Source organism: Harpia harpyja, chromosome 14 (genome assembly GCF_026419915.1).
Source record: "Harpia harpyja isolate bHarHar1 chromosome 14, bHarHar1 primary haplotype, whole genome shotgun sequence".
NCBI lineage: Eukaryota > Metazoa > Chordata > Aves > Accipitriformes > Accipitridae > Harpia > Harpia harpyja.
The window spans coordinates 6,269,780-6,291,972 of record NC_068953.1 but is presented as its reverse complement, the minus strand read 5'-3'; positions in this window follow the sequence as shown (position 1 = coordinate 6,291,972).

Sequence of the window (22,193 nt, the reverse complement as noted above, 5' to 3'; positions counted from 1 at the left end):
GATAGCAATGTTTCTGATCAGGGTAAATGGCAGTGTCCTTCACAATGTCTTTTAAATGAGGTCAGGAAAGTCTTCAATATACTAAACGTTCTCTGAATTCTTTTGCTTTGATTGGATAGCAAGATACCAATGGACTGTTAGTTTCTAGGTGAACTTAATGCCTCATATGATACCTGCACATAATGCATTACATTAATGGAAATACCAACAGACTTGTGGGACCTTGGACTGTGTTCTGTTCAAAAGCTGCCATAATGCACAGGGGATGTTGTGATTGATGCAGTATCAATAACACTACTGACTAACCTGGCCAACTTATTTTGCAACCATCCTAGGGAAATAATTTTGTGGTTAGGACTCAGTAGATGTTGAAGAACATACCTCTCACCAAAAATTTTTCAAACCTGAAACCAGCTTGCCTTTTCAGCAGAAACGGGGGAAAACAGGCAGCAACAGTAGGCTGGAAACAGTGTCCACTTGGGATTACAGAAATAATAAGGTGAAAAATAAAAGAACTAGTCAGTAATCAAATCAGGTATGTTAAGGATCATATAATGCTTCAAACCAGAAAAAGAGGAGTTGGCATTTCTGATCACTTGTATTATAATTCATTAATAGATGTTCTTATTTTAAATCCTGCTAGCTAGATTATTTTGACAAGCCCTTATAACAATATTTTATAATACCCTTAAGATTTGAGACAATTCAATAGTATTACTATCAAAATTAAAAAGTTAATTAAGACAGCTATGGGTCTAGTATAGGGAGGCTCATTGTGAGAAACAAGCATCTGTACAAATTGGTTTTGCAAGGTTTTTATAATCTTCACTAACAATAACCAAAACCAGCCTGACCCTCAGTACTTGTTCCATTTTAATACTGGAAAAATCTGTTCTATTACGGAATGTGTGATTTATGGTTTTTTTTTAACCCTATTGTATTTTTCTCCTATTATATTTTAGGATTCCCCCAAAATGAGCATGATTGTTAGGGGCAAAACTTCCTGCAGTAAATGGGGAGGACCTGACCATTTTGCAGACCTGAGATTGCATCCAAGCTCCTCTGCAAGGATCCAGACAAAAAGGCTTTCCTTCCATTTTTTCCAGTGGGACTTCAGGTAAGAAATGGATTGCACATTCTGTTGGTCCAGCTGATGAAAGGATGCAACGTCCACCTGCGTAATTCATTGCACAGAAACGATGGGTACATAGGCAAGGTCAGCTTCTGCAGAGCTTTTACCTAAGCAAATTCAGACTCTTTATTTACTCTCGTCCAAAGAATTTTTGTATTTCTCTTGGGTAGCAGGGTCATTAGCACTGGGGATTTGGTCACCCAGAGTTGGACCCATTTTTAATTTTTGATGCTGAAAATATTCTTCTAGTTGAAAAGGTAAAAGGTAGCAGAGCTGTCTTGGACAATCTTGCTCTAGCGTGAGCTGAACAAACTTGATGTGTGTATAGAAGCTCTATCTCATTACTTTCATGTGCTTTGAAAGGTGTTCCTCTCCACGTGCTTCATGACCCAAAGTTGTGCTCCATGAGTGCGCCTACTACTGCCGTGTAGGTAAAAAGAAGGGCATACCTAAGAGTATTCTCTGTTAAAAATAGGGTGATATCATGGTAAAGCTAGACGTACATTTAACATAGCAATTTTTTAAAAGTATGTTTCTGTCTAAGCTTCTTTAGAATAAATTTGTTCTATTGCCACTTAAAATCTAAATAAATATGCATTGGCATGATTGGAGCTGAAGATTTGTAGCTATCTGCCTTCCTAGAATATCAAAGGTATGAGAGGAAAATGTTTGGCTCAGAGGAAGCCAGGACGGGGAAGAAAGGATGCAAACAGACATCAGGCTAAGTACGACTTTCTGAAATTAAATCCTGCAGGTCAGATTAGAAACATATCTGTCAAGGTATTCTTATCACATATAGAACAGCTAATTTAAATACCATTATAAAAAGTTAATTAACCATAATCTGCAAAAACCTGAAGTATAAAAGTAAAGGACTAAAATTAATAGTGCAAGAATGAGATTCATACAGTTTTAACCTAATGGTTTTTACATGATAACTTCCGTTAAACCATAGGCTCATTTGGGGACTGCAGGATAGTAAATTTTTATCAGGATTTAATTTTGTTTAATTTAGAGCAGAGTTCTATAATAACATTTACCATGGAATACTCAAATTAGGTTAATTACGTGTGTCAATTTTTGTTCATAAATCATTTTTAAAAATAGGCTTGGGACACAAGGTGGGTAATACACTACATTAGGGATAATGTATTTTAGAGTGGTGGTTTCATCTGGATGCAGCAGAAACTGATGGTGCTGTTCATGATGTATTTGTAAAGACCATAAAGTCATAAACAGAAACAACAGAAGATTTGATGAGATGTCCCAGGATTAAGCAAGGCAGGTTCTCCTGAATGACCATGAATCAAATCCAAAATACAGAAATTAAGCTATCCCTTGGAAATGATGTACAGGACATGACCTGCCTATGTTTCTTCACGGTGATTGCAAATAGCTTTTATAGGAAATCAAATATCAGTCATTTTGTATTACCTTTTAAAATCTTTTCCAAGTGTGTGGGCATTCCACGTAGCGTTCTTCAACAAGTGGATAACAAAAGGGAAACCTTTTGAGCTGCAGGTGTCCTCCTGTTGACAGGGTTGTCTAACTAGTGGTTCATACAGGGCGTTTAGAAAGTGAATTGATCCACCAAAACACTTTTATTGAACGATGTTTCTTTTCATTGCTGACACAGCGTATGTGCTTCTTTCTACAATGAAGGTATGTTCAGGCATCATCCTCTTTTCCAAATGCAGATAACTTGGTTTTAAAAATCAGTTTGGTTGCCAAGTGATTGCAGTATACTTATCTGCCACATTATTTACAAATCTCAAGAACTTAACAGCTAGAAAATGATTAGTTAAGGGACATCATAAATCTTAACACAGCCCACGCAGTAAGCACATTGGCCTGAATCCAATCCTTGCAGCTGGCCAAAACGCATTTTTTATGTGACCCAGAAAAGGAGATTTTAAATGGCTTTACATTCTCTCAGTGTGGAAGAGTCACCAGTTCTACCCGTAGAGCAGCCTAGGGCAAGTTCAAAGCACCCAGAGTTGTAGCTTGTAGCCTTAGGGGCTACCCTAGAAGGTAAGGAACCCTATGATATTCTGGTCAAACCGCAACTTCTACAAGCCAGATGCTGGGGACTGGGAGGAGGGCTATTGCATGACTAAACCGGCAATGTTTCACTAGAGAATAAGCTCATCATGATAAGCAAGTCAGGAAGTTTGATAGAAAGGGGTAATAAAGCCAATTTAATGACCTGTAGTAGGAGCAAGAAATCTGATGTATTTTTCTGATCAAACATAAAGGAATATTTATTTCCTCACAGAACCTTCTCTGGCCTATAGTTATGAAAGTAAGGTGTGGTATTTGTCGGCATGATTTCTATATTGGAGTATATTCTTTCAAAGGGTGGCCATTAAAGTAGGTGCATCTGGATTGGGGGTCCAACAATGCTAGCAAGTACAGCGTAATTTTGTCAGATATGGCAGCTTCTTGGAAATCTCCAAGGTAAATTCAAATTCTAATCAAAGGAGCTCAGTGGATCCCCAGAAAGTAGATTCGGTATCTGACTTAGTCATCTATTGATTTATCTGTCTAGTTTATCTAATCATCTTTATCACCTGAATCTTTTAAAATCTGATTTTATTTAATCCACCTATGTTTTTTCTAACAATCCTTTTGCTGTGTTATTTTATTGGGGAAGCTGGAATCAATAAATGAAATGGCAAAAAGGAAGAAAGATTGATTTTTCTTTCATTTTATTTATTTTTAATTTCACATTCTTTTCCTTTTATTCTTTGTCTTCTACTTTCTTTGTAGTACACTAGAGAGAGCTTGTTGATATTTTTTTTTCTTCTTCTTCTACATAAATCTGGAGTTGCTAAATGCTTGTACTTAATGACACGATTGCCAAAACCCAGCAGAGGCCCGATTTGTCTGTGCTTTGTGGGTAACTCCGTTAACTGCAGTGAGACTGCAACACCCATTTAGGAGTTATGGCTCTAATAATATTGTGGAACATGCTTTTGGGGATGATCAGAGAATACAGATTTGTCTGGGACAGAGAATGTGTGGCATGCATAAATACACGTGCATGCACACAGACAAAGCAATGTTTTCAGCGGAGTAAATGGACATAGTACAATAAAGAGAGAAAAGATAGGATGCTGCTGTCTCTGCAAAGGACCTAGCTGTCTGCTGTGTTGGTGGATGAGCCCCTGTGAATACAGGGACCCCACCATTTTGTAGCAGTCATGATGGGAAACCAAAATGATGGGTGTATAGGAAAGTTGTGTCTCATTCCCACCACACAAGGTGGTGTAGGGAAACAGTCTGATGCTTGGTATGTCACAACATAGACATGCTCTCCAAAATCTTTCAGACAGTCACATCGGTTTGGGGTTGAGGAGGGAAGCATCCCTTGCTGATAGAGCCTTTGTACACAGAATCGGGAGTTTCATACACAGCAGTATCACAAAACAGAAACTATTCCCTCTCTGAAGACACTGTCCAGGGCTTTTTTCTTCCATGAGTCCCAGGCAGCACAACTCTACATCACTGAAACATCATGTTACCGAATGGGTGCAGGTTATGCTGTGATACAAATGTGGCTACTGTTGATTAATTACAAATAGGGTGATTTTCTGTTTTTCTTTGGTTCTCGGATGACCTGAAGGTCAGTGAAATGTGGGTGGCTAGCCCACTCGGGATAAGACTGTACTGCAATTTGGAGACGTGATTGCATCATCAGGGACAGTGGCCAGATACACTTTAATCTGGCTGAGAGTAAGAGTGGAAGCGTATCAGCACAGACTCAGGGTGGTGGCTGACTCCTGCCTGCATCCTGAATTCCTGGAGAGCTTCTTTAGCTCCTGACCAGCTGCTTGTCACGGTTGCTATTATTTCCTGAATTGGTTCATTTGAAGCCTGTGCAGATGTGCCTACCCATACTGCACTGAAGACTGTACACATACCCGTAGGCTCCTAGGAAGAGCTGGTTAATGATGTTTATTCCACTCAAAGACTCTTTAATTTAGCCAGCAATGGCATAACATGATCCAGTGTCTGAAAATGAGAGTTAAAAGCATTCAAGTTAGAAATAAAAGGCCAGCTTTTTAACAGTGAGGGAAATTAATCATGGGCGTAGTTCATCCAAATAGTAATTTCTTTTTTCATGTAGCTATTTAAGAAGGGCATGTAATCCTCACTTAAAATGCAGGAATGTCTCACTGGTAAAACTCCTCTGTAGTAAAAGAGCTATCACAATTACCGAAGAAACATCAGGCCCATATTCCACTTCAGCAGTCAGCTTTAGGGCTTTGTGCAGGGATGCACACGTAGTTGTAAGTGGCTTGTGTCAGGCTAGAAGATGGACCAGATTCTGCTCTTTGTCCCTTTTGTCTTTTACAAACAAGTGGTTTGTTCTTTGCAGGTGCTAGCAAGCTGTGCAGTTTAATTTTCATTCTTCAAAACCCCAGTCTCAAGACTTTTGTGCAGAATCCCTAAAGCACTGCTATTTGTTAAAGCTTTCATTGTGGGAGACAAGGAGGTGTGTGCTCCTCTCAGCTTTTGCCATCAGAGATTTATGTTTGTGTTTATTGAAAAACTCTTCACTAATATGAAGTGAAAGAAGTAGTATGAAAAAAAACCCAAACTCTAGTCCCAAAAGTTTTCTACTTTCCTAATGCTACTTTAAAACTAATACATTAATGTATTTACTTAAGAAACAAATCACTGTTTGTATTGTTTCTCACCTTTTCTTACCCAAACCTTTCTATTTTCCATTTATTATCTCGCCTTGTAGCACAATGCTAGCTGTTTGTCAGATACAAGGCTTCACTGCTGAAATAATATGCTATTCATTACTAGAAGCCTGATAATGGGTAAACCATCAGCTCTATCTGAAAGTGAGTTTGGCCTTGAAGAGTTGTGATCTTCTGTAATGAATGCTTTTTATGTTACATAATGCGACTTGTCATATTTGAGAAAGGGGAAAAAAATTAATTTGAAGGAAAATATTCCTTGGATACTGCATGTGTGTGTTCTTGAGGACATGAAGCTCTGAAACAATACTGATATCTAAAGCAGGCTTTCCAAAGGTTACGTGCAGCTGCCATTCTCTTCCTCCCCACCACCCTTTCTTGTCATTCACATTGAAATTCCTTGTTTAGACTTCTGGCCTTTGCTCATGTTTCACACGTCCTCTTTGCTCTTACATTTCCAGTAACCTACCCGCCATTCTCTTCTTTTTGATTTTGGAGCTGGTTTCCAAATTGTTCCTTACTTTTGGGAAGTAAACATAATCACACTTAAGTTTGGTTGCTTTCTCCCTCACAATACTTGCCCAACACATTTGTATTTCATACCTACTAAGCTAAATTAGATTTTATCTTCTTAGCATCAGGTTCTGGTTTGTATGTGTTCATTGCGTGCAAAATTCTGGTGTTAGGTAGGTTGTGAATAATACTTATTAATTGGCTTACCTGATGCAACTTTGTTTTGCATGTAATTTGTCTCATTTCACTACCAAATCTCAAAAGACCTAACTCCACTGAAGCCAAAATCCTGCTGACCTTCAGGAGAGAGAGAATTAAATCCCAGTGTATCTTAATGAGTCTTGAATGAGAGGTAAAATCCAGGCTGGCACTCTGCACAGGGATGTCTTCAGCTTCCTATATTTTTAACTCCTGTTGAAATGTTCTTTTTGAACACACCTACGTGTGCGCACAAGTGTCAGTCCAGTAGATTGAGGAAAGAGTTTTCCATTTAGAAGTAGATCTGAGTAATGCAAGAGTAATGAGATCAATTTGTTCTGGTCTTTCACTGACTTTCTGATTACTTTTAGCTCTGGCTAGAATCCAGCGTGGATAATTACATTCTTCCTACCTAATTCCCCCTGTAGTTTCAGTTGCATATGGCATTCTTTGGCTCCTGTTGTTTTTTTGTTTGCTGGGAACTATTAAACGGTTCTACATTTCACCCCAGAATTGGCTGCATTTCAGTAGCTCATGAAGTGTTTCATATTTTGTGCTGTTTATAAAGCACCTTGGGACTAATTTGGATTAAGGGTCCCACCTGAATTGAAAAATATATTATTTCCTTCCCTGACATCCTTCATAACTCATAGATCTTAGAGTTTTGCTAAATATCTCTCCATAGAATTGGTGGGGTTGGAAGGGACTTCACATCCTCCCTTGGGCTCCTGTTGCAGTGCTTGACCACTCTTACTGTAAAAAAGTTATTTGTTATGTTTAAGCAGAATTTCCTGTATAATGATTTGTGCCCTTTGTCTCCCATTCATTGATGGGATATCCCTGAGAAGAGTCTGGCGCCCTTTCCTTACTGTCTCCCATCAGGTGTTTATACACAGTCATAAGATCTCAGTGAGCCTTCTCTTCTCCAGGTTAAGCATCTCTCAGCCTCTCCTTGCATGTCAGATGCTCCATGGCCTCAACCATCTTTCTGGCTTTTTGCTGGACTCGCTCTAGTCTGTCCATGTCTGTCCTGTCCTGGGGAGTCCAGCTCTGGACACAGCACTCCACATGTGCTCTCCCCAGTGCGGAGTAGAGGGGAATAATCATCTCCCTTGACCTGCTGACAATGCTATTACTAATGCAGTTAAGGATGCTGTTGGTCATCTTTGCCACAAGGGCACATTGCTGGCTTGTATTCTCAGTCTGTGTTTTCAGAATTTTTAAAAGGGTCCTCCTCCTTTCTTTCACTTCTTTTTGGCCTTTAAACTGTCACAAAAATGCAAGCTTCAGTTTAGAACTTCATTCTCAAATCTACTTGCTATAATCTCTGTAATAAAGTAGATTATATTGTAGTTGGTAAAGTAGGTGCCAAACCAGAAGTTTCAAGAAAACATGTGAGCCTGAAAAACTTTATTTCCCCTAATACTTCTTGTAGTATTTCAGAGTTTGCATAAAATTGTGAATTAATGAAATAAGGTTGCAGCTGGAAAAATTAGTATTACAGTATTACAAGCACGGAGAATCGGGCTTTCTGATGACTGAGGTTGTCCTATTATGTAGTTTTAAGCCTCAAAGGAAAGGGTTTCAATGGCGTGAAGAACTGATTAAAAAATAATAGCATACCCTATAACAGAGATAAAAAGGCTAACCTAATTACAGCAGTGTAAAGGCATATGGCAATCTGGCATTCATTTCTAGCTCAGCTGCAGCCTTTCTGAGTAACTTGTAGAAGCTGTGTATTTTTTCAGGTCTTTATATCTTTATCAGTAAAATAAGGAGGAAAGACATTCCTGGATGCTCATTGTTAACCTAAAACAGGGGGAGGGGGAGTCATCTTTATTTTGCAGAGGTGATCCAGAGGGGAAGAAAATCTGCTAATTATCGAACCTTCAAATGTTACCATAATAAAAGCAGTAGGTGTGTATATTTAAAAAAAAAAAAAAAAGTCTAGATCTACAGTTAAAATTTGCACAATGTGTGCTTTTAGGTTTTTGGGTTTTTTTTTCTTTTTCTGGTAAAGCCATGGTTGTCCTTATAGCTTATGTCCAGTCTCATCATACTGTACTGCCTACTTGAAATGATAATTTAATTTGCAGCTCAAATTCGGGGAATAATTGGGGAATTATATCTGAATTTTAAAAAATGAAGGAGTAAAGGTTTTCTTGGAATCCTTGTAAAGACCATTAAATGGCAGTTATAAAACCAGCATAATAAAATGAAATTGTGCCACATTTCTCATTGACATGCATGACAATTTCTGCAGTTATGTTGGAGTTGAAAATTTACTTCTAAGGTGCATTAATCTCTAATTCACCTTATGGACTTGCCTCTGCATTTTGAATTGCCAAAAATATAAAAATACCTGTGTTTGGGGTGGTTTTTTTATACACTGTTCTTTGTAAGTAGCTCTAGAAATGCTTTGTCTAACAAGTTAGGGTCTTTATCTGTTGTTGGGTTGTGGGCTTTGTTTGTATTTTATCAGCATAGAGTTTATAATTAGTCTGACAAACAAACATGTCCATAGCTGTTTTCAAAGCTTACCTGTCAGGATCCCTTGTTGGTATTAAGCTTATAGGCATCTATGCAAGGATATTCATCCTTTGTTTCCAGTTAAACTTATGGGAAAGTTTAGACATAAATCCCGAAGAGCTAATTCCTCATCCAGATCTGATAATTGTTTTTTCTTCTTTCTTTTGGCTACATTCAGTATGGCTGAATGTTGCTGACATGGTACCTGCTCCATACTTTTGAGATCTTGGTGAGCTCTCTGATTTTAAAGTATTAATGTCCTGTCTTTTCTAAAATGTAGGACTCGATTGATTTTAATGGCATTAAAATAATTTTGTAAATGTGGAATTCCATTCAGGACTCCCAGGCTGCAAAGCTGCAGATAGGGTCCCAAATTAAAGAACTGAACCTGAATCCTCTTGAGAAGTGAGATAAATTTTTAATTCTAGCTACCCAACAAAGGTCTCTTTCTATTAGCTTGTCTTGATCTGAAGGGTAGTACTATGGTTCTTGCAGTAAGTCTACAGTTATTTAAAAGGTGACTTAGTTTTCTTCCCTTCTAAAACAGAAACAAGTGACTATGAAGATATAAATACTCTAAATTTGATTTTAAAGTAACTTAAAAAGCTGATTGTTCTCCTTTGTAATTTTAGACTGTTGAAATAAAACCTGTCCATAGCAAGTTAAGCTAATCTCTTATAACAAGTCATGTAACGTTTGTGCTGCTGCTTTTTATAAGATCTGTTTCATCTCCCTGAGACAGGAATGTTACCCTCTTTAAAGCTGATGTTCCAAAAATGATTTAGTAATAGTTTCTGTCACAGATGGTGACAGGAATGGCATTATGTCTCTGGCAGTACTGGAAGAGTTATTAGTACACAGAAAGTTAACGTTTTGAATGCTGCCTTCTACATGCAACATTCATTTTGAGTCTTTCTGTATCCTCTGTTGGAACTTCAGCAGTTACTGTGGCATCATTCCCAGGTTCTGCTATTCATGCTATTCCTTTCTCCAGGAGACTTATTTTGTATCCCAGTGGTGATTGTTAAAACAGTGGTATCATTTTGATCTTTAGTTTGTAATTTTTTGTTTGTAATAATTTTTGTCATTTAGTTTGTTTCACTAGGGCACTAACCTGAAAGGAAATTTCCAATGGGCTCAAAAGGCAGATCTCGTGCTCATATCCTGTGATTTCTTGGGAAAGCCCCAATCAATGGAACTTGTCTTACCTAGGCTTGGAAAATTCTCCTGATTTTACTTTATTAAGCGAATCAAGCATGTATGACTCACAATCATAACTACGTTTGTATTAAGATCAAGCTAAGGCCATAGTTCCACTTTGTTGGCTCATTACAAATGTGCAGCAGGGGTCTGTGTCATGAGTACTGGGTGATGCATGTTCTCCAAAAGTATGCAATGGAAAGTCAGTTGTAGTAAGATCTTCTTTCAGACATTACACAGAACTGTAAGACAAAGTGTCATTCAACTGAGTTCACAAACTATAAAACTCAGGATTTTTTGTGAATTTTTAGCCAGGTACCATGTGTTTGGTAATTTATTGAAAGAGTTGAGAAGCTTGTTAGCATTCCACAACAGAAGAAAGACAAAATCTAGCACTGAAATTAAATACTTCAGCACTCTCAAAGCAGGATACTTTAACTGACTGTTCTAGAGGGTTACAGACATTATATCTATATAAAAGTTTTGAGACCTTGTGTCATGGTTTAACCCCAGCCAGCAACTAAACACCATGCAGCCGCTCACTCACTCCCCCCCACCCAGTGGGATGGGGGAGAAAATCGGGAAAAGAAGCAAAACCCGTGGGTTGAGATAAGAACGGTTTAATAGAACAGAAAAGAAGAAACTAATAATGATAATGATAACACTAATAAAATGACAAGAGCAATAATGAAAGGATTGGAATGTACAAATGATGCGCAGTGCAATTGCTCACCACCCGCCGACCGACACCCAGCCGGTCCCCGAGCGGCGATTCCCCGCCCCCACCTCCCAGTTCCTATACTAGATGGGACGTCCCATGGTATGGAATACACTGTTGGCCAGCTTGGGTCAGGTGCCCTGGCTGTGTCCTGTGCCAACTTCTTGTGCCCCTCCAGCTTTCTCGCTGTCTGGGCATGAGAAGCTGAAAAATCCTTGACTTTAGTCTAAACATTACTTAGCAACAGCTGAAAACATCAGTGTTATCAACATTCTTCGCATACTGAACTCAAAACATAGCACTGTACCAGCTACTAGGAAGACAGTTAACTCTATCCCAGCTGAAACCAGGACGCCTTGCAAAAAGTAAATTCTTTCTGTCTCTTTAAAATCTCAGATATTCTCAGAATTGGATAAAAAAACCCCTCTTTTAACCTAGCAGTGTTTTGAGTGATAAGTTTAAACTGTCTTCTGAATGAGATCTCACTATGATATGTGAATTTCTTCCTTCCTGAAGTTTAGTATCCTTTAAAGCTCCATGTGTCCTACACTGTTTACTCTCCAGAAAAAAACTTCCTTGCTGTTTGGCCAATACATGTGCTAACTAAAGCACTTCACCTTCCTTGCCAAGTTAATGGCACCTTGTGACTGGTGGCCTCATCCTTTTGAGTCGTAAGTGGTAATGCCTGAGAAGGTAGTTACTGCCTTACAGGAGAAGTCATTTGATAGGGAATATCACCCATTGCAACCCTGCTCTTTATCTTCCAACTGAAGCTCAGAGATTTAGGCTTGTTTCTTAATAGCTTTGCTGTAATCCACACTTGTCATTGTGATGTGTATCTAGGAGGCAGGTATTAAGTATTAATAAACCTGCTATTTAGCTTGGTTTTGCAAGGTAGAGAAAATTGAGATCCTTATTTGTTGAGGCATTTAAAAGCATGTTAAAAGTCCCATTAAAATCAGTGCAACTACTCACATACTTAAAGATAAGGCTTTATCAAGACCGAGGCCACTGCTCAGTACTTGACAGAATATAGCCCTAAATATATTGTCTCTGTATTTCCACACACTCTAGATTTGCACATTAAATAAATCAGTCATCCTTACAAGATTACAGATTGTAATAAAGCATTTAGTATCTAAAAGTCTTCACTTTTTCATTTTACACAAGCATCATGAAATCTTAATGTTATTAGAGGTTAAATAATTTATGTTGCTTGCATAAGAGAAAACGGCATAGAGTGCCCATGGTCTGTGGACTTGAATTTCTAGATGTCTCTTACTGACAAAATACAACGTGTATTTGGATCAGGAAAATGTTTTTTCACCCACCCCCTTCCTCCCCCCCCCCCCCCCCCCAAAACAGACCAGAGGATAATAACAATATAAATCAAGAAGACAATTCAAAGAACAAATAGATATTGCTGCAGAAGTGCTCAGTTATTTTCTAAAGTGACATTGTTTTTTCCATGCAATAGTAGGTTCATCAGTCATTAAGAATTACACAAGTACCTGTTCGTTCTTTCCTTTAAAAAAAAAAAATGTATTGCATGCCAACTGAAATATATGTGAACCAAGATTTAATGGTATGCTCTACCATCAGCTTGTTTGAAAGATTTACAAGAGAAGTTCTCTCGCTTATTCAGGTAGAGATCTTACTTGATTCTGTTTCAAGGTTGCAGTCATCAACAAGGCAGGCATTTAGACACAAGGCAAATGTAGCTTACAGATCTGCAGTTGGATTGAGAAATTCAGAAAGTCATGTGAAATGTCTGAGAATAGCTGTCTAAACAGTTTAAATCCCATAAACTGTGCAGCAGAGAAACAAAGAAAGGAGATAAGCTATTCCTGATGGGTTTTTAACTTGCTGATTCATTTCCTTATGTAGTACTGGTTTTGTTTTGGACTTCTATTTATTTTATTTACTTATTTATTTTGAATGCATCCCTCCAGAAAATTATATTATGAAACAGTAATGCAATGATTCAAGTTAAATTCCAAACAAGCCTATGGTTTGGGTTTGGAACCAAATTTTCCCAAGATTGTGAACTTAGGGTTCAGGCTTGGGGAGATCAATAATTTAAACATCAGGTTTGTCTCTGAACACTGAAGTTGAAATTAATCTTTTCTGCAAAGCACCACAAAAAGTCTTAAGCCTGAAAAATAAGGTAAATTAAGAGAAAAGAAAACTTTCCTCTTTAAAGCAGAAAAACCTCTTTGCTTCATTCAGGGCTTGTGTTTGTAATTTTAGTTTCTCACCTTCCAAACAAAATGTATTATCTGAATTTTGAGTCTAATATGCTTGGTTGTTTGTAATAAAGATAACGCTTCTTGACTGTACACTTGACTGCTACAAAATACCTAAAGCTAATAAATTTGAATAAGGAGAAAATTAACAATGTTATTTACTACTTCTCATTAAGGGCATTAAACCAGATATGCATCAATTAAAAAAAAAAGATTCATTAATAGAGACCAATAAGTGCAATGTTTAAAATGAAAGCAATTTTAAAATAGTTACTTGTGAATAGCTTATAATGGAATAGTTAATTAAAAATAGTAACCAATTAAAAAAATCATGGCAAAAAATGAAATTAAATTACAATAAACCTGATGACTTCCAGCAATTCTATGATTCTATGAATTAATAGTCTAAATTGTAGGTCTCATCTGCTTAATAAATATTCCATCAGAACAGTGTGGTGCAAGAATTTGAATGACGTGATTTTAAGAATTTAGCCTTCAGCTTCCCCCCGCTCTTCCTCACTGATGTCTAAATAGAAGGTATAATCCAGAGGCAAAGCAATATGCAGAGAGTTGGAGAGAACTGCACATTTAGAGGCCTGAAAATTCATGAGAAATTACTTGATTGTGGTGACAGCCAATAGATGCTAGAAAATTTGCCTGCTGTGATGGAAAATGACTGAGTTAAGTAAAAGTATTGCAAGACGATGCAGCAGGGTAGAGTCTTCACCTGATGTTGTAGCAGAGTGTTTGGAATGGGCATTCTCTGAGGGTGTTGCATTTTGGGGTATGTACCAAGAGGTTTCTGCTGATCACATCTCTTGAATATAAACACATTCTACAGACAAAGGCACCAAACTTAAATGGTTTGTTCAAAGCTCTAAGGTGGTCTTCAGCAGAGCTGGGGAAAAAGTAAGTTCTGTTGGCTCCTGATTGTTCTTTCAGCTTCAAATCAGCTTTCCTTTTCTTTTTTGTCCACTCTCTGGTTTAAAAACAAAACCCCCAAACAACTATATATTTATTCTAGTTGAATGGTTTTGTATTAAACAAGAAGGGTTTCAGCTCTATAGTAGATGCTGGGATGGTCTTAGGAAGTTATCAAGCCCTATCTTTTTATTATTAAGAACAACTTTCATGAAGGAAATAGGATGAAGTTAAGTCGTGGAATAGGTGAGTCTTCAGTGACCTTTTGATAGGTGGTAGCTAATAATAACGTATCAACGAGTTGCTTTTTGATAGTTTGCAGGCAGTTGTTGGAATAGACTCAGGCTTTGGGGGTTGTAGCCTATATTTGAGTAGTAAAAGGAGCAACAGCTCTTCTACGAGGCCTGAATTAGTTGTAGAAATCCAATTCCTCCTGAGGGTAAGTCTGCAATGTAAGCAGAGAGTTTCAGGCTATTTTACACAAAGTTTTCTGTTCATGTTTTTTTCTTCCTCCCTGACCTTGGACAGGAGGTTGGAGTCAATAAAGTGCATTTCTCTTTTCCACTGCAAATACTTCAGTGTTGAGGAAGTTTGGTTGGTTTGGGGGTTTAAAAATTTTTAGCTACATTTTTAAACTTTTCATTCCATGCATGTTTTCCAATTTGACCTCTCATAATTTCAATATTAAAATTTCCACAACGAAACATTTTTTGATGTGGCAGTTGTAAAATCTTTATTACTGAGGGATTATACTTTAGTGACTAGCACTGGAAAATACACTTTCCTCCAGGGAAAGTGTCCCTACTTTTCTGTATTTGTCTCTGTCTCTAACAATTAAATGCTATCTAACTCTGCTTAACAGAAGCATTCCCATCATGTTGTACCTGCTCCTTGTGAGCCCCCTCAATGTCAATGAGGTCTGTCAGTTATGGGCGTGAGTTTTAAACAAAGCCCAGGTTCATGAAAGCATCCCTTTCCCATACAGGCAGTAAGCTTGCATTTAAGCACAGAAAAAAAATTTCATTTGAAATCTGTGAGACTTCCCACTAGATCAAACTCTCACAGATGATTAAGTATTTGGCTGAATTTTGGATCTAGTGAATGAGAGTACTACCAAAGGTATCAGTGGTGCACAGCCAGGTACAACCTGATGAAGGTGACAGGCAGAGGGGTAACATGCTGGTCGAGACTGTAAGATCACCTCACTGTCTCTGGGAATTCCCACTGGTGTCAAAAGCACCGCGTCTTTCCATTGTGTTGGTGCAGTTTCAGCTGGAATGAAACAAGTCTCAGAGGCTTTGGCTATATATGTAGCTTATTTCTTCTTATTGGAGTGGGAATAAACACTTTGAAGGAATAGTTTTGACAGGTAAGGTAACACCACTGAATGATAGTATAAGGGGGTAGATGGCTGGTGTTTGTTTTCATTTTCTCCCTTGAAAAGAATGAGGATAGAGGTTAGTAGAAACAAGGGAGCTTTTAAAAATAGCATCTAATATGTGATTCAGTATCCAGCCTCAAATACTTACAAAATATATATATAATTCAAAGTAAACAAACCCAACATGATTCATGGTGTTCAATAACCACAGTGTAAGGTCAATTAGCCTCAGTACAAACTGCAAATACTTTCAGACATATAATAGAACCCCTAAAAAAAACAGGTCATGAGCAAATCAAGTAACGTAACTCATGTGTACATGCTTACCAGCACACTTTCTGAGTCAATTCCAAGACTCTCTGAAAAGTTTTGGACCTGGAAGCAGCAATGGCAGAAAAATAAGCCAATTATTTTGAGAGTGCAGTACCTTCCATTGCTTTTCACACTCCAGTGCCAAGGCACTGGCAAGCCACTGTTTAAACCATTGGGGCTGAGACAAAGTGTATTTCAGCTTTTGTTAAACCTTAGGAGCAAGCTAACAGGTGACTTTTTCACTCTATCTTCATGCATATTCTTCACTTGCACTCCAATTCCCAAATGTGATTTTACCATTTCAGTTCTGATGAAATGCAATGCGTAGCTTGCTACGTGCAATACAATGGCAATTACAGTAATTATTATGGTTCTCTTATTGTGCTGAAATCTCAGGAATGTGAGAGCAAGGGCAGAAAATATATGCTTTTTGATGGTTTACTGGCTTTATTGTCTGTGACTAGCCCACAAAGTGCTTGAAAGAATGGGAGATTACTCTTTCAGTCTTAATTTTGGTCAGAAACCAATCATAGCAGAAAAGCATTTATGAATGTATGAGCAGTATCAAGCATCAATCTTTGTTAACAGTTTATCAGTGGTAAAAACAAACCGTAGTCATAGATTTTAGCTGAAATAATATTGAGATTGAAGCCTGCCACAGTGGAAATGCAAAAGTAGAAAGAAATTGCTATTAACATTTAGAGGGAATGAAGAACATGCATGTAGGCATGATGTAGATCCATCAGCCATTGCAGTAAGCATTAATTTAGCTTTCTGCAACACTTGGATAACTTGGATATAAGCCTGGTGTGAAAAATAACATGCACATTGCTTTAACTCTGCCTGCTAAAATGTAATAGCAATTCTTTCCACTAACTTAATCAATTGGGATCAGGTTATTAGATGCAGACTGCCAGGGTGGTGCAACGAGCAGGTCTGTTGCATAAACTGTTAAGTTTAAAAAATAAACACATTTCATGTCAACATCTATTGGAAATATCTAAAATGGTTTTTTGAGCTATCACTTTTCTGTGTGTTTATGAATAAGTTTGTGGGGTTTTGTTCTGGTTTGGGCAAGAGGGGGTGGACTTTCAAATATCCACATTTCCATGAAAACAGGATTTCAGTCATTACCTAGGGAATAGAACATATCTATTATTCTATCCAGTATGAGCAAAGCTAGGGGGGTTGTTTATAGCATAGAGGAAATGAGAATAAGTGTGCAATGCTTTGATTTAGGGGCATGAGAGGAGCGGTTGGGGGTCTGAGGGCATATTTTATTTTGCAGAATTATTTCAGGGTACAGAGGAAGAGAGAAGCTATTCCAAACTCAGAGTCTAACTCTGTAGCACTAACTTCCCCTCCAAATTTACTGCATAGTTCAACTGAATGTTTCACTGTGAAGATACCAATGTGCTGGATCTTCATCTTCTTGAAGGCAGCAGAAGCACATGTCCACAAAGGCCAATGCGCATAGGAGATGATTTATTTGGTGAGAGTAGGAGGGGAGCGGGCAGAAGAGAGAGGAAAAGGAAATCATGAATAATGTTGCCAGATTTTGCCCTCTAGGTCAAGTAATTACATGAAAGCCTTGACCTTCTATTTTTCTAGCTGTATCTCTAATTATCTTTCTTCCATTTAAGTATGTTTGTGTCTATAACTGTGAAAGCCATAATCTAGAATATAAGATCATAAGTTCATGGTACTGCTTAGGAACTAAAATAATGCGTTTCAGCATTACAAAAAAATCTATATATATATATCTTTTAGATAGAAACCTGACTTACAGCTTTTTGAAAACTTGGTTTGGCAACATCTTACTAAGTTTAGGATGAGACCCTTTTCGGAGGTTGAACCTAGAGCTGTGCCCCAGTTAACCCATGAGCGGTCTGATTTAACCAGTGCCTGCTGAAATAGTCTCTGGGGACCTACCTGTGAGAGATGTCCAGAATCTTTTGCTAGTTCAGTCTCAAAAGAAGTTATGCAAAGAAATGCTAAGTACCTCCCCAAATTGGTCTCTGAGACTGACTTCAAAAGACATCACTTAAGGGCCCCTCTGAAAAGCACTAGAGATTCAAAGGGTCTGGACTAGGGGGAGGGAATAAGGCAGAGCAGGAGGAGTGTGTGCAATGCAAACAGAAACGAGAGCAGAAACACAGCTATGAGGAGAAATTTTGAAAGAGAGAAGAAATAAAAGCTTGATCTTGCTACGTCAAAGAAAAGAGGAGTCAATGAGGAGATCTGAGGATTTCTATAGACTTCCTAATCTTCAAAGGCTTTTAAAAATATTAAGGGTGGGGGGTTTTTATCATTTATAACATCATATGGGATAGAGCAGATATAAAAAGCATTTAGGCATGTATAAAACAAAAACATTTTAAAAAAAAAAAATCAAAACAGCACCCAAGGTCCTTCTGAAAAGCAGCCCACCTCCCTCAGATGAGAAGACAGGCTGAGCTTTATCATCTTATCCAAGATGAATGAAATCTCAAAGTTTAAGCCCAGCTCAGTGGCAATTTAGAGCAGAAGTGCAGTTGTTTGCAGTATAAATTGTGAGACTGATAACTGTCAAGTGACACTGATGGACACAGCCCCTTGGAGAAAAGTTGAACATAGAACCAGAATGTTATAACAGAATATCCCCTTGGCACACTAAACAAAGTTAAAACTCTCATTAGCATGCCTGTGCTTCCCTTTTGCCATTGACATTTCTGATCCCAAGGGAGTTATAATGAAACAATATACTGTAAACTGCCCCAATTTTGTTACTGTTTTTATTGCTAATGTTATTTGGAAGGAAGTTGTGCTTGACCTTTAACTGGGTAAGTTTACAGTCGGGTCTCAAGGAGCTGACAATTAGCAACTAATCAATAAAGAGTATCATTGGCTCAGTAGTTCCTTTCCCTGCTAGGTTTAGACTTTTCCTGATCTACAAATGTCTGTAGTTTAAGTTGCATCAAGGCCTTGAAGGTGGACATCAGCGTAGAGTCGGAAAGCAATGCTGATACTGCTCAGCTACCCAGCTTGACCATTCAGATGCAGGTGATAAATGTTACTTTCGGTTCTATTGACTTATTTTCATATGCCTTAGAGGAAGACAGGGTTTCCAGACTGTATTGGTGCACCTATCCTCTGAAATCTAGGCTTGTGTTAGGGAGACTGAATGTGAACAGTGAACCCATACTGCATCTCACATTTTAAAATGAAAATCTTATTGTTGTAAACGATAAAAACTACTTTTGCACCATGCAAGCTGTTATCACAATGTTGTTGTGTTCAAAAAAGTGTGATGAACAGCATTGTGGGAGTGTGAATAAAAATCTAGAGCCTTAGCTCATGTGAACTTAATGGAAGCCTAGGGCATTTGGTGTTTTGCAGGCCCCAAATTCTCAATGGCTATAGTCTAGATTTCTCTAGGTTGATGTTTTGATGGTAATTATCCCTAGAAAAAAACCTTCTACCTTTGAAGGTTTCTCCAATGAATGTAGAGCTTGCAAAAGGGACTCTACACTGCTCTTTCCAAACCGCATGGTAAGTAAAATGCTAGAAGCACATCACTGTAAGGAGGAGTTAGAAAAGTCTGTAGGAGATCCCCAGAAAACCTAAACTGAAGATATAAACATGCCATGATGTCTTTACCCATCAGCCCCTTCTCATGCTAGTCTGTGGCTGGCATTCAGGATTCCAGTTTTAACAATTCAGCTTGTTTGGTGGCAACCCAGCTTTGAGGAGATAGTGGGCATCAAAGGAGATCACTACAAAAGGAACACTCAAGATGTATGCGGCAAGCTAACGGAGGGCTATCTAGTGGCTTGTGAGAATAAGTAGCATTGTCTTTAAATTGCTTGGTTCAAGCCACTACCAAAAGCCTTTCTGCTCTATGAAAATGTCCTTTCTCTCCCATGAGATCTCATATGTGAAGTACAGGTTTGATAGACTGTTGTTTATTGGTTTTAAGCTAAACTGCAATTGAACATGGTGTATTGCAGTTTTAGATGAGAGGTCAATCTAATTGCCAAGTAATTGTCTGAAAATTACATGAACAATAAAACAAAGTTGTACACTTTGTAACATACAGTGTCAGGCCGGTAAGAAATGTTTTTGCATTTAATTGACATTTAACAAAATAATTATAAGTCCTTCAGGATAATTAGAATACACACTGTATTTACAAAGTGCTTAAAATACTAGTTGACCTTTAGCAAGTGTGTTAATCAATAACAAACCTATAACTTGCTATTATGCCAATTAAATGCCTGTATATTTCATTCAGATATTTAAAGGTGAAGGTTAAATCAGGTTAAATCATTACCCTGTCAGGATGGCCATTTTGCTCTGATGTGTTGCTTCCAGAGAAAGCATGCAAAATATCTTGTGAAATGTTCCAGGGATTTTACTGATCCATTTTAAAATTTACAGCAGGGATTTTAAAATCTTGTACTCCTGAGAGCTGCACTCATAGGACTCATTCCCAAGATGCATAGGTCTAAAGAGATGATCCTTCTTGCCCCTCTCCCTTAAAATTTTAATGAATTTATGTTGAAGTGTGTGTGTCTGTGCTGAATGGTGTTTCTACAGCAGTGTCTCCCCTAATCTTCCAACATCCAGAGAAATATAATGAGGTGACTGCAAAATTACCTTGGATGTAAAGCCTTTTTCACCAAAGAGATTCATATCTTCTCCTGAGATAGAAATACGGTCTTTTATATGTACTGACAAGTTAATACAATAATGGTTAGTGTGGAATTAAAAAATACTCGTGTTGCATTATGCTTTTCTATTTGGTGCAAGACCTCAAAAGTAAGAAGTGAAAATGGTTGGCATGTGCAAACAAAAGTGGTAGATTCTCTGCCAAATTCAGCGAAGTGGCTAAAAACAGGAAAAAGAGAGGAAGCATTATTTTTTCTGCTTTTGGAGGAATTTTTCCAAGATGTTATCTTTGCAAAAAAATCTGTTCACGACACAAGTGATCCAAGAACAGAACTGTTACTCATGTGATGTAAATCAGCATTACTCAACTAAGCTACAACTGTTCTAATATGTTGAAGATCTGATCAAATGTATTTTAGAGAAAGGTGCAGTAAATTAGTATGGCCATTCTCTCTCTTTTTCAAGAGTAATATGCTTCCGACTTTGCATAAAGGTCAATGAAGTGTTAAATTGAGGGTGATTAAATACAGAGTGTGAAGGAAATTACTCCAAGAGCAAGAATCAGCGAGAAGACAGACATGAATGACGATGCAATAAAAATAAGGTAATCGTTGAATGATAAAAACACCTTCTGATATGCAGAGTCCAAAGCTGTTGAGCATTTGAAGAAGTAGTGACACACGTACTGGGGAAAAAATCAAACAAAACTCTCTCCTTGCCATGTAATTGAGGCTTCAGTATAGTCACATAAAAAGTATTTTGTAATTTTCAGTATTGGCATTGTACCTGGAACTGATATATTTAGAACAGAAACTTAAAAAAAAAAAAAAGGCATCAAGTCAAGTAATTCAGAACCACCTTTTTAATAATATAATCCCCAGGCCTAGTGCTTCCAGGAAAATTCTTTTTCATAACAATATGTTTAGATAAAGGCCTCTATTCTTGGTCCTGCCTTTACATTGCTATCACAATGCTACTAGGCAAGATGCTTATCTTAAATTTGCTAAGGACATGCAAATCAGATAGGGTATTTTCCAAGTAGTGTGTAAATTGTAACCACTGTAAAGCAATTTTTGTTCAATTTTTGTTTGGACTAGATTTACTATGTAAATAAGGAACTCCATGTTGTCTTACAATCCTATGGAGTTAATACTGAAGCCATTTTGGTCTGAAGGTTCCCATGTTGCTCCAACATGAGGTTATGACTAGGTACAATTCCTCACGTTCACTTGTAATATCTGTCCATTGCACTTTAAAGCATGACACAAAAAAGAAAGCAGACCATCTATGTCTACATTACCCATGTGAAATAAAGGCTTATTTTGCAGATGCTGTCTTCTGAATAAAACATTGCTCCCAAGCTGTAATCTAATTCCCCAAGAGGTAAACAGGGAATTCTGCAATGAAGTTGATGAAACTGAAGTCAGACTTGCATGAATAAAAACTGTCCCTAAATATTCCCTTAAACATTCTTAAACGTGAGTAGTATACCTTGGGTTTAGTATACACAGAAATAGAGATTTATAGTCAGGGAGAAGTTGATGATGAAAAAGTTGAGAGGTTTTATGAGCCTTGAGGCAACAAAATGCCAAGTTATCAGTCAGGCCATTTGAAATAAAAGCCCAGAAATCACTCTTTAAGAGGATTGTTGATTTTCCATGTTAATAATTGATAAAATAAC